Genomic DNA, 12,415 nt, shown 5'->3' with positions numbered 1-12,415 from the left:
CCACCCCCACCAGGCCGCAGGTCCCGACCGCCCTGAGCACTGCCACCACCACCAGGCCGCAAGCAGTAAGCAGCCCCACCGCCACTAGGCCCAGAGCAACACCAGGCCCAGAGCAGCCACAAGGCCCAGAGCAACACCAGGCCCAGAGCAACCACTAGGCCCAGAGCATGGCAACCTCCAGCACATCCCCAAGCATTCCAATGAAAAGGAAGAAGGTTGTTGTATCAATGGAGCAGAAACTTGAGGCAATCAAGAGACTGGACAATGGAGAGACATTGCAGAAGGTAGCAGATGACTATGGCGTTGGAAGGGTAACTGTAGGAGACTGGAGAAGGAACTGAGTGGAGATAGAGAAATGATGTTCCTCCAGATTAACTGATGAGGCCGTGAAAGAGAGGAAAACCATGAAAAAGTGTGGCTATGAAAAGGTCAGTGAAGCCTTGTATGTTTGGTTTCTGCAGTTCAGAGACAAAGGTGTGCCTATTTCAGGACGTATTTTGCAGCAAAAGGCATTGCAGTTTCAAAAGGAATTTGATAAAGGGGACCCAGGTTTTACGGCCAGTGTTGGTTGGCTTGACAGGTGGAAGAGATGTTACGGAGTCCGTCAGTTATGTATCTGTGGAGAGAAACTATCATCTGATTTTCAAGAAATGGAGGCATTCAAGAAAAAAATTCTAGACCTTGTTGAAACTGAAAGCCTAATGGACGATCAGATATTTAATTGTGATGAGACCGGCCTCAATTACAAACTGTAACCCAGTAAGAGCCTTGCATCCAGAACTGAAGCAGCAGCCCCAGGCTACAAGTGTAGTAAAGAAAGGCTGACAATTTTAGCATGCAGCAATGCATCTGCAACCCTCAAAATGGACCTTGTACTGATTGGGAAGTCCAAAAATCCAAGAGCCTTTAAAAGCATCTCAAAGACCGCTCTTCTTGTGAAGTACTACAGTCAAAAAAGTGCATGGATGAGCAGAGAAATTTTCAAAGAATGGTTTTTTAAAGAATTCGTTCCTTCCACGGAGAAATTTTTGAGAGACAATGACCGTCCCAGAAAAGCAGTTTTGTTGCTAGACAATGCCCTGACGCACCCTGATGCAGAGGAGCTTCAAGATGGGAACATTAAGGCTATGTTTCTCCCACCTAATGTCACTGCCATATGCCAACCGGTGGATCAGGGCATTTTAGAAACGCTAAAAAGGAACTATTGCAGGAAGTTGCTGTCAACACTGATAGAAGAATCTGAGGAAGGGCAAGACATGACTGAAAGACTGAAACGCATCAATGTAAAGGATGTTGCTTATTGGGTTGCAAGGGCTTGGGGTGATGTTAAGGATCAGACAATTGTCAAATCTTGGAATAAGTTGCTATGCGAGAATGAAGAAGATGATGATGAAATTATGGGAAGCACAGATGAAGACAAAGGCGGGTTACACACCGCCATATTAGTACGCGACGAGCGCGTACTAGGGTTAGGAATGGGCGGTGCTTCCGCACCCCTTAACCCTAGTACACGCTCCACGCGCACAAAATGGTGGCGGCTGTTCCACACGGCCGCCACCATGATGGCGTCACAAATGCGCCGCCTCCAAATGAGGCGGCGCAGACGTGACGCCATCACTCTGCACGAGGGCGCTTAATGCGCCCTTTGCGCGGAGCAGGAAGGAGCTCCGTTTCGGAGCTCCTTCCTGGTTTGCGTCGCTGAGCGCAGCCTTCAGACGGCTGCGCCAGCGACGCATAGGAGAAAGGGACCAAGCGGCCCCTTTCTCCTCCTCCCTGCCGCCGCGGGGTGTCCTTGGGGCTTGAAGCCCCAAGGACACCCCTTTCCAGGCTGCGGGGAAGCGGCCTTTTGCTGCTTCCCTGCGGCCCGGAAAGCGGCGGATCGGGGCCTCAGCAGCTGCCGTTCTAACCACTGAGGCCCTGATACACCGGGGAAAAGGGCGGGTACAGGCCGCCGCTTTTCAGCGGTCTGTAACCCACCAAAGAAAGCCTTCTACCCTTAGTACACCGTATCCCAGGTTGTGAGGGTGTGTCTTCTCATGAGGTTGACAGCTGGCTGAAAGAAGACGATCAATATGAAATCACTGATGAAGAAATTGTTGCTCTTGTAAATAGTGGTGTTGGTGATGGTGACGAAATAGAAATTGATGAGCAAGCATCATCTGTTCAACCTGTCACAATCTCGCATGGCGATGGGGTTAGGGCTCTAGAAACTGCAATGAAGTACATTGAGCAACAAGAGGAGGCTACGGGGATGGACATTATGATGCTGCAAAGATGGTGAGATTTGGCTGCAAAGAGACGTCAATCCTCAGGAAAGCAGAAAAAGATCAGTGACTTTTTCAAAGTGTCAGTGGACTGAACTGTTTTTACTGTACAGGTACGTACTTTACAGTACTGTACATGAAAATGATGTTGTTCAGTGGGTTTTTTTTACAATTTGTATTTTCATAGTGATTGGAAGGCTTTTCATAGTGATTGGAAGGCTTTTCATAGTGATTCAAGGCTTTTCATAGTGATTGCTAGGCTTTTCCTATGACCCTCTGGATTATCCAACTTTTTCGACTATCCGACGTATGGGACCGCCAGTTTATGTCAGATAATCGAGACTCTACTGTACTGTACTTTTCTTTCCAAAGCCATCATTATTCAATTAATATGGTACTAGAGTCAGAGATGGGACGCCTGAATTTAAATCTCCTTTTAACCGGGCTGTATTCTGTCTGGCTGTGGCATACTCTCCCCTTCAAGGCCTGATTGATGCCAACACTGGTATTATTTTGCAGTCAAGTGAAAACATAGCTTTTTAATAAAGCCTTTGGGATCCAGATTATTTTTTCCAAAATCTTCATATATGCATGATTTTAAACTGGTTTAGCAATAGCAATAGCAAGTACATTTCTATACCACTTATCAGTGAACTAAGGACTTCCTAAGCAGTTTACAGCATGTAAGCTAATTGCCCCCAATGAGCTGGTTACTCATTTTAGCAGCCTACAGAAGGCTGAGTAGACCTTGGAGCCCTGCCTGGGATCAAATTCACAACCTTGTGGCTTGCAGTACAGGCCTTTAACCACTGTATCACTAGGGCCCCCTGATTATTTAAAAATTAAATCTGGTTTGTTTTAATTTTTGAATTATTTAATAGCTTTCACTCTGCTTAAAATTAGGTTTTGCTGTTTGAAATTGATTTAAATTGGTTAAACTGATTATAATGTATGCTGTGGTGGATTCCACGATATAGGGTGGCATACTTATATTTTAATAAAGTAATTAAATGTTTTTGGGACAGTGCACAATAAGTCTGTGAAGAAAGCCCCAGGTTCAAATGTCCAGTTCAGAGGTTTTCAAGTTGCAGAGCTAGTAGAGACCCCCATCTTGAGGTTTGGTGTGAAAGCTGTGGCCAGTTAAAGCATACTGTATTGGTGAGGAACCTTTGGCCCTCTAGATATTTTTAGTTACAGTTCCTGTCAGGCCCAGCTGGCATGGCCAATAGTGACAGGAATGTGGAACATCCAGAACTTCTGGAGAGTCAATGGTTCCCCAACCATGGGCTACATGGACCAACAATATGATAGAAAAAAGAACCTTCATATATTCAGTAAGTCACTGAATCTTAAGTAGCATTGTCTATTCTGTGAAATTGAAATGACAATAATAAGAGATCACTGTAGAGAACGGACTGCAAAAAAGATTGCATGTGCTATATAAATGTAAAATAACGATTTAATAATATTTCAAAACTTGTTTTGTAGTCTTAATTATTGTACTGGTTAAGTTGCTTTCTTATCCACATAAATGCCAGTTTCTCTTTTAATCTTGCTGGATTTCACGGTCTCAACTATATTTTCTCCCTTTGTCTTGTACATTATAAGACTTCAAGCTTTGCTTAGCCTTCCCACACAGTGGAAGAAAAGGAAACATAAAAAGAAAAGCCCTGTTACAGGAAGACTGTTTCCATATACCAGGCCAATTGTTCCTGTTCCCATTGTTTGCTGTTCAGCGAGCTCCCCTTGAGGTAACTACCTGAGACTATTAGAATGAGGAATGGGCCCACACTAGAGCAAGCCATGTAGCAAGTATAACTGAACACATCTTTTTGTTCAGCAAACCATGTAATAAAAATACAATGACTCCCTTTTCAAACAGACACCTATTAAAGTAACGGACCCATTTTGAGAGTAAACTTCCAGTACCAAAAGGTTAAGTACAATAGGAATCTGACCCGCCGGAGGATTAGAACTTTCCCTTTGTGCGCTCTTTTAAAATGAATACATTTTCAGCTCACCACCAACTGATTGTTCTTGATTCCCCCATTGTCCGGACGACAATGCAACCCTCTTACATGGCTACATACCAGTGAGTGAGTGAGCGAGACCTGCAACAAGAATATGGCTTTCTTTCCCCTTCAGCATAATGGGGTTATGCATTCAACAGGGTTTCTGAAGTAATAAGGACTGGAACGAAAGCATGTGTTTCTTTATGCTCAGTTCATTTTCATCTCTGCTCATTGTATCTTTGCAGGACAGGGTGCCCTGAAGATCCTTTTTACATTTCTCTTGCTCTGACCTTATGCGGATTCTTTGAGCTCTTCTGTAAAATGAATTGTGTGATAACTTGAGAACAGTGGCCTCAGGCCCTCCACGCAGGATTTACTGCAGCGTGGGCTGTTTCCCTGCCAACGTCCCTTGCATCCAAAATAAGGGGGGCTAACTCCTAAAGCCCAGCTTTGGTTTTGAGGCCTGTACCTTGCAAGCAATAGAAAGAGACAGGCCTGGTACATTTGCAAATGTAGCCAGAGACAGGTCCAGGAATCCTAGTTTATGTGACCCTCGTAATGGAGAATTTGCCCATCTATATAAACACACTGAAACAACTAATATTGATGCATCTGGGCTAAAAAAATGAGATAAATGGCAGCTGTGATAAGAGTGTGTATATGCATGTGCATGCATACACATGTGCACATACATATTCAAGGTTCCACTTTGGATGGGGAACATCTTTCAGATAGAGGCACCACATCAGCGTTTTCTTTTCAGAATACAAGTATTGCAGTTTAAACACTAAGGTATTCCCTACTTTACAGAAGACAGAAGGTGTCTTCTGTCTGAAGGTCTCTCCAGACTAACCCCAATTCAAAGATAAAGAACATAACAGGGGAAACCAAAGTCTTTGAAAGTGACCACTAACAGTGGTCATCTGAACAGCAGCCTGAGCTGTCTTGGCCACATCCTCCTCACTATGGCAGGGTACAGACTGCCAGAAAGAGGCGGCCAGCAGCCGCCTCTCTTTTTCATGTAGTCACGCCGCAGCCACCAAATTGCGCAGTGTGGTTGCACAAAAAAAAGACCACTAAAAAGCAACTCTTTTTTACACTGCTGCAAAGAGCTGATGGCACAAGCATGTTGTTGCTGTGTGGCTCCATCTGGAGGCTGCACAGCAGTGACATCATCGTTATGCGCGCCGTCTATTTGGCACCACGCAGCGAGGATGCGGGACCCCCATATATATACCGCCATCTTGCTTGTCTTTATTGTATGTTGTTGATTATTAGTTTTTGTGAGGTTGTTTTTATGATGTGTTAATTTCTGTGAACCGCTTTGATCACCTCGGAAAAGCGGTATAAAAATAAAACATATTATTATTATTATTATTATTATTATTATTATTGGGTGCAGGACTCCCATGAAAGTGGGAAAATGACAAATAAAAAACAGTAATTTATTTTACCTGAGAAAATACCTCTCTGGGAATCTCTATATTCTCCAGTGCAACTCTGTGGTCAACATCTGGCAGAAATTGACCATAAAATTGTGCTGGAGGACCTACAAATGCCTAGATAAGTGTTTTCTGTATGAATCTATAGGTCCTCCAACATGACTCCATGGACAGCTTTCAGTACAGTCGCACTGGAGAACCTAGAGATTCCTAGAGAGAACATATTAATGAAATTTGTGAATAATGAAATTTTTAAAAGTCAAAGCTGCAGATGTGAAAGGCTGACTGTACTCCTATTCTCAATGTCTTGCTGAATAAACTCAGACCTAAGATTAAGAACCTACACCCATATTATTACCAGGTTAAGAATGCATGTAGTCTGATTGAAATCTCCCAGTTGTTCTGGCCCCATTGTAAGCTGCCTTGGGTCTTATGTCAAGAGTAAGACAGGGTAGAAATGAAATAAATATAAATAATAAATCCAGACATAGAGTACATATTCTCTAGTCCAAAGTCTTTGAGGTCAGTTCCTGAGGCCTGAACTGAAGAAACTGCTATCTGAAGCATTGACCCGTTACAGATGGGTGGCTAGTACGTGCTCGGCACATACTAGGGTTAGAAAGGGGCGTCATTTCCGGACGCCCCTAACCCTAGTACACGCTGAGTGCTTACAAGTGCCATCTTGACGTTGCTGACGCCTAGCGTCTGCACATCGCGCAGTGGAAATGACAGCGCGAGTGCACCATTGGCAACTTGTGCCAACATTTCCACAGCGCAAAAAGAAGCTGCATTTTGCAGCTTCTTTTTTGTTGCGTCCGGGAATCGCACGGTTTGTCCACTGTGGTTCCCGGAAACAGCAACCAGCGGCACTGGCAGACCACCCTTTTTGGGTGGTCTGTAAAGCACCATAGTTACATTCCTTCAAGTTAACTTTGACTTATGGTATATCTGTCACAGGGTTTTCTTGGCAAGTTTTACTCAGAGAAAGTTTGTCAGAGCTTTTCTTTAAGACTGAGAGACTACAGCATGCCCATGCTGGCTTGTCCTGAAGTCCCAGTCCAATATTCAAAATACTATGCCCAAAACTGCCACTTCAGGATTATCTCAGGCCTTGAGGTTTCTGCAACAAAATTGAGACCTAGTGACAGTCCCTAGTGATGTCATTGAGCATTATGCATTAAGTACCAACCACAGTTGCTCACAGCTTGTCATTCAAACATCCCAATCCACACATATTTTCCTGTTTGGAAATTAAGATAGGTATCCTGTGCCTGAAACAGATGGGCCAAAAAGGGCTGCTGTTGGGCTGCATTGTGGGTGTGGTGCTTAGATGACACATACTCCAAATACAACCAGAAGCCGCCTGGATGTAGCTCCAGGGCAAAAGAACCAGGTCAAAAAGGAGTGGACAAAATCTATTCCTTTTGTTGGCTCAGTTTAAAACCATGGTGGCAGCCCATATTGGAGACAGACGTGAGTAGTTGCTGTGACTCCTGCATGATCAGCGCCAGAGTGGCCCTACTGCATTTTTTCAGCCCATCTGCTCAAGACTCTAGCTAAAGAGTCTGTTCTGAAGATGAAATGAGAGGGGTATTCCTGATCATTTACTTAGAGATATGAGATAAGGAGCCTTTAATCTACCCAATTTGCTTCTAGCCAGAAGGTGGATGCAGAGCAGAGTGGAGGGTGGTAAGGAAGAAGCTAAGTAAGTAAAGAACTAGATCCCCCTGGACAGTCTTTGCAAGTCATAGCAACACATAAGAATAAGTAAAGAGGTAGTACAAGAATACCTGGTTAATCTAAATGAACTGAAGTTTCCAGGGCCAGATGAACTATATCCAAGGGTATTAGAAGAACTGGTAGAAGTAATTTTCAGGGCCACTGGCAATAATATTTGAGAATTCCTGGAGAACAGGAAAAGTCTCAGCAGACTGGAGGAGGGCAAATGTTCCCATCTTTTAAAAGGAAAAAACAAGGGCTCAAACAATCACCGCCAAGTTAGTCTGACATCAATAGCAAGCAAGATTCTAGAGCAGCTCAGTAAACAGAAAGACTGTAAGCATTTAGAAAGGAATGCCATGATCACAAAAAGGCAAGATGGGATTCTCAAAAACATGTCATGCCAGACTAAATAAAATTACCAACTTGGTAGATGAAGGTAATGCTGTCAATGTATCTTATCTTGATTTCAGTAAGGCTTTTCACAAGTCCCCCTGTGATATTCTTGCAAAAAATCTAGTAAAAGGCAGGCTAGACAATACTAGATCAGTAAAGTCATTAGGGGGGTGCGGTGGTGTGGCCTGCACTAGGTCACACACCAGAAGAGGTTTGAGTCCTCCCCCCATGCACCCCCTTCATGGTCCCCATCCGCATGCACCATTCCCATGCACTCCTCATGCATACACCACCGCACGTGCATTTCCCCTCATGCCATTTTGTCCTCATCAGGAAAAGAACAGGGTGGCATGGGGGGAGGGAGTGCGCACCACCCCTGGAGGCTGCACCCCTGTGAAGCCCTGCTCTGCTCTGGAAGCCCCCCTCCCCCATAATTGGTGACACCAAGTGTGGAGACACCACTGACTACTGTTAGGTGGATTTGTAATTGGTTGACTGGCCAAATCGAAAGGGTGCTCACCAATGTCTGCTCTTCATCCTGGAGTTAAGTCACTGGGACTAGTGCTATTAAATATTTTTATCAGTGACTTGAATGAAGGAATAGAGGGCATGCTTATGAAATTTGCAGATGACACCAAATTAGGAGGGGTAATTTATACTCCAGAGGACAGGATCAAAATTCAAAATGAATTTAATAGATTAGAAAGCTGAGCCAAAACTATCAAAATGAATTTCAACAAGGAGAAATGTTAGGTACTACACTTAGGCAGTAAAACTGAAATGCACAGATATAGGATAGGGGACACCTGACTTGTCAACAGTACATGTGAAAGAGATCAAGGAGTCGTAGTAGACCTAGGGTTGCCATCATGGAGGACCTCCAAACCGGGACAAATGTAGGACCAGGTTTGAAAATGTAGGACTTTTTTTTTTAATTTCCTGGCTAGGAAATTAAAAAAAAAGTCCTACATTTTCAAACCCTGTCCTCCTCCTCCCGGCTTCGGAGGACGCCTAGGCTCTCTCCCAAGCCGGGAGGAGGAACAGGGGCCGCTTGGAATCGCGCCGCGGTTCCAGTGGCCTCTTCCTCCTCCCGGCTTCGGAGGACGCCTAGGCCGCCTCCCAGGCCGGGAAGGGGCGCGGGGAAGCTTGGCACCGTGGTGATCGCCGCGGTGCCAGGCTTCCTCCTCCTCCTCCCGGCCTGGGAGGGCTCCTAGGCCGGCTCCCAGGCCAAGAAGGGCGGGGGGAAGCCTGGCATTGCGGCGATCGCCGCGGTGCCAGGATTCCTCCTCCTCCTCCCGGCCTGAGAGAGCTCCTAGGCCGGCTCCCAGGCCGAGAAGGGCGGGGGGAAGCCTGGCATCGCGGCAATCGCCGCGGTGCCAGGCTTCCTCCTCCTCCTCCCGGCCTGGGAGGAAGCCTAGGCCGGCTCCCAGGCCGAGAAGGGCGGGGGGAAGCCTGGCATCGCGGCGATCGCCGAGGTGCCAGGTTTCCTCCTCCTCCTCTTGGCCTGGGAGGGAGCCTAGGCCGGCTCCCAGGCCGGGAAGGAGGCGGGGGCCGCCCCTCATCGCGGCGATCGCCGCGGTGGGAAGCGGCCTCCTCCTCCTACCTGGCCTCGTGGAGGCCTTGAGGACCCCGCGGCCGGAGCTCCGACCGCGGAGCTGCCTCGAAGGCCTCGCTGGGGCCCGGGAGGGAGCGTCTCCGCGGCTGGAGCTCCAACCGCGGAGAGCCTTCCCAGGCCTCAGCAAGGCCTTGGAGCTGCCGCGGGGCCTGAGGTGGCCGCGGTGGGCGGGGCCGTCCCGGTTTGGGCGCCAAACCGGGCCGGGACCGGGACAGCACCGCCCAAACCGGGATTGTCCCGCCTCCCGGCGGGATATGGCAACCCTAAGTAGACCACAAGTTGAACATGAGTTCACAGTGTGATGCTGTAACTAAAAAGCCAATGCAATTATAGGCTGCCTCAACAGAAGTGTCTAGATCAAAGAAAGTAATAGTACTACTTTATTCTCCTTTGGCCAAACCTCACCTGGAATACTGGGTCCAGTTCTGTGCACCACAATTCAAAAAAGTTGTTGACAAGTTGGAGCATTTTTAGAGGAAAGAGACCAAAATGGTGAAGGGTCTGGAAACTATACCTTATGAGGAGCATCTTAGGGAGCTGGATATGTTTAGCCTGGAGAAGAGAAGGTTAAAAGGTGATATGATAGTACTGTTTAAATATCTGAAGGGATGTCATCTTGAAGATGGAGCAACTTTGTTTTCTGCAGCTTCAGAGAACAGGACCCAGAGCAATGGATTCAAACTACAGGGAAGGTGATTCCACCTCAACATTAGCAAGAAATTCTTGACAGTAAAAGCTGTTTGATAGTGGAACATGCTCCCTTGAAGGGTGGTGGAGTCGCCTCCTTTTGTTTTTAAACAGAGTCTAGATGGCCACCTGTTGGAGGTGCTTTGATTGTGTCTTCCTGCATGGTAGGGGGGTTGGACTGGATGGCCCTTGAGGTCTCTTCCAGTTATTATTATTTATTATTAACCTTTATTTATATAGCGCTGTAAATTTACACAGCGCTGTACATACAATCTTTTAGTTAGACGGTTCCCTGATTCTCTGATTCTGTGAAATCAAGCCTTTGAAACTATAGCAAGTTGCTTCTCTCCTAGCTAAGCTAGAGCACTACACACAGCCCTTTCTTCTTGTTTATAGTTGAGCCCACCAAAACTGGAGATTTGAATCCTCCTCTGAAAACTGGTGACTTAAGAGAGCAGGCTCTGATATCTGACAACCCTAATTACCCCTTTCTGGCTCTCCAAAGCATAGCAGGCAGAAAATAACAGTCCAGGCTGTTATATCTTTATACTGGGATAAGTCGATTAAGAAATTTCATATTGCCTGCCAGGTATAGTGCTCATGTGCCCACGTGTTTGCTTCTGCACCTGAATAGGACTTTGACTCCTGAGTTTGTACAGATTGGATATTTTACTAGACAAGGTCCTAATCTCAAACAGGACACTTCCAGTTAAAATCCCAAAGGCCTTGGCAGCAGGACTTATCTGAGACATTTTGCTGCCTGAGGCCAAGACAATATATTGTCCCTACTTGGTAATGTACAAAGAAGAGTGTCAACTGAAACTCACTTCTTTTCTGGTGATGGAGCAGCACCTTCTGTTTTCTCCAAAGGTGCTTCCACCCAGTTTTCAGGACTTGCCTCTGTTCATTTCTCTGCTCCCCAAAGCATAGCACTATCCCTATTCAGCAGGGTTCCACAATGCTCTGTGAAGAATTTTCAGGCTGATATTGGGAGAGGCTAGTGTAGGGAGAGGAACTGGGGGACAGTCTGTTTGCAGGAGCCTAGTTGCACACAACTAATCTGGGTTCAACTCATCATGTATTAGTGGTAGCTGTTATTTAGCCAATTTTGTCATGTGTGCCAACCCTACTAATCTAACTTTTTTTGTATTTAGGCTTAAGAGGTATACATACAATTCTTGTGGATTTAGATGCAGTGAATCAACCCTTCCTCCTTTCTTCCCTGTCATGCATGCATGCATGCACACACAAATACAAACACACATACTTGCTTCTCAACCTGAAAGTGTTTGTCTTTTGCCCTGAAAAGGAATTTACAATTGCCCAACATGATGCGCAGACGTCACAGCCTTAAGCACAATGTAGAACAACTAGGGCAAATAGAGACCAAAGATTTTTTTCTTTGGCAATGTCATGCCAATGGCAGCGAGATCTGCATTGTTGCCATCTAATGTGAGAGCCAAAGACTACATAATGCAGTTGGCATCTGTTATTGGGATGGGGGCTGAGTTCCTGTCACTTATCAGTGCTCCTCCCCAACACATGGATGGCTTTTGTCTCCAGAAGATAAATCTATTTAGTCTCTGGTGGGTTGCAGCATGGATAGGACTGTACCAGGGATGAAAATGGAAACATACAGGTTTCTGAGAGTAGAATGGCTGTAGGAGCCAAAAGGCAAGTGGCAAAGGAAACCCAATAGCCTGAAAAGCACAATGATTTGTTCAGAGAAGGGCAGGGAACTAAGATAAAAAAGCCCTGCTAAGATCAGAAACTCTGGCATGCACAGTGCCCCATTGTTCAGCTGTCACACTTCCCTTTACTTTATTGCTTTTGTCCAACACCCTATTGTTCCACTTCCTTTTGTCCCCTATTCAGTGTGCTGGCTTTTCATTACCCAGCCAGCCCTGTTGTTTTCATTTCTTTTGTCTGAAGTTCCTGAGAGGAAGGTTTTATTTTCAGCAGTTTGATTAATTCACAGCTTGAGACAGGCTTTGTTTGTTATGTAATTACTGCCCTGCGCTTTTCCAGAGCTCCGAGTGGCAGTGATGGTGGCACTTGGCCAGTTGCAATGGTTGCTTTTGCCCTCAACCTGTAACAATTTGGCTCTTGTTTTGTCTTGGTGTAGCCCGGGAGTGGTGTGTGGTTGCTGTGTTAATTTTGGTTCTGGGAGAGGTGAGAGATTCAACACAACATGCTTCTGAGGGTCAATTTGTTCATTATATAGTCTATATGTTGATATCACTTCTGTGCAAGAAAAATAATATATGGTGTATCTATGCT

This window comes from Sceloporus occidentalis, unplaced genomic scaffold, assembly GCF_023333645.1.
Source record: "Sceloporus occidentalis isolate IW3139 unplaced genomic scaffold, rSceOcc1.0.p SCAF_3, whole genome shotgun sequence".
NCBI classification, from domain to species: Eukaryota; Metazoa; Chordata; class Lepidosauria; order Squamata; family Phrynosomatidae; genus Sceloporus; species Sceloporus occidentalis.
Note: the sequence above shows the minus strand (reverse complement) of the source record.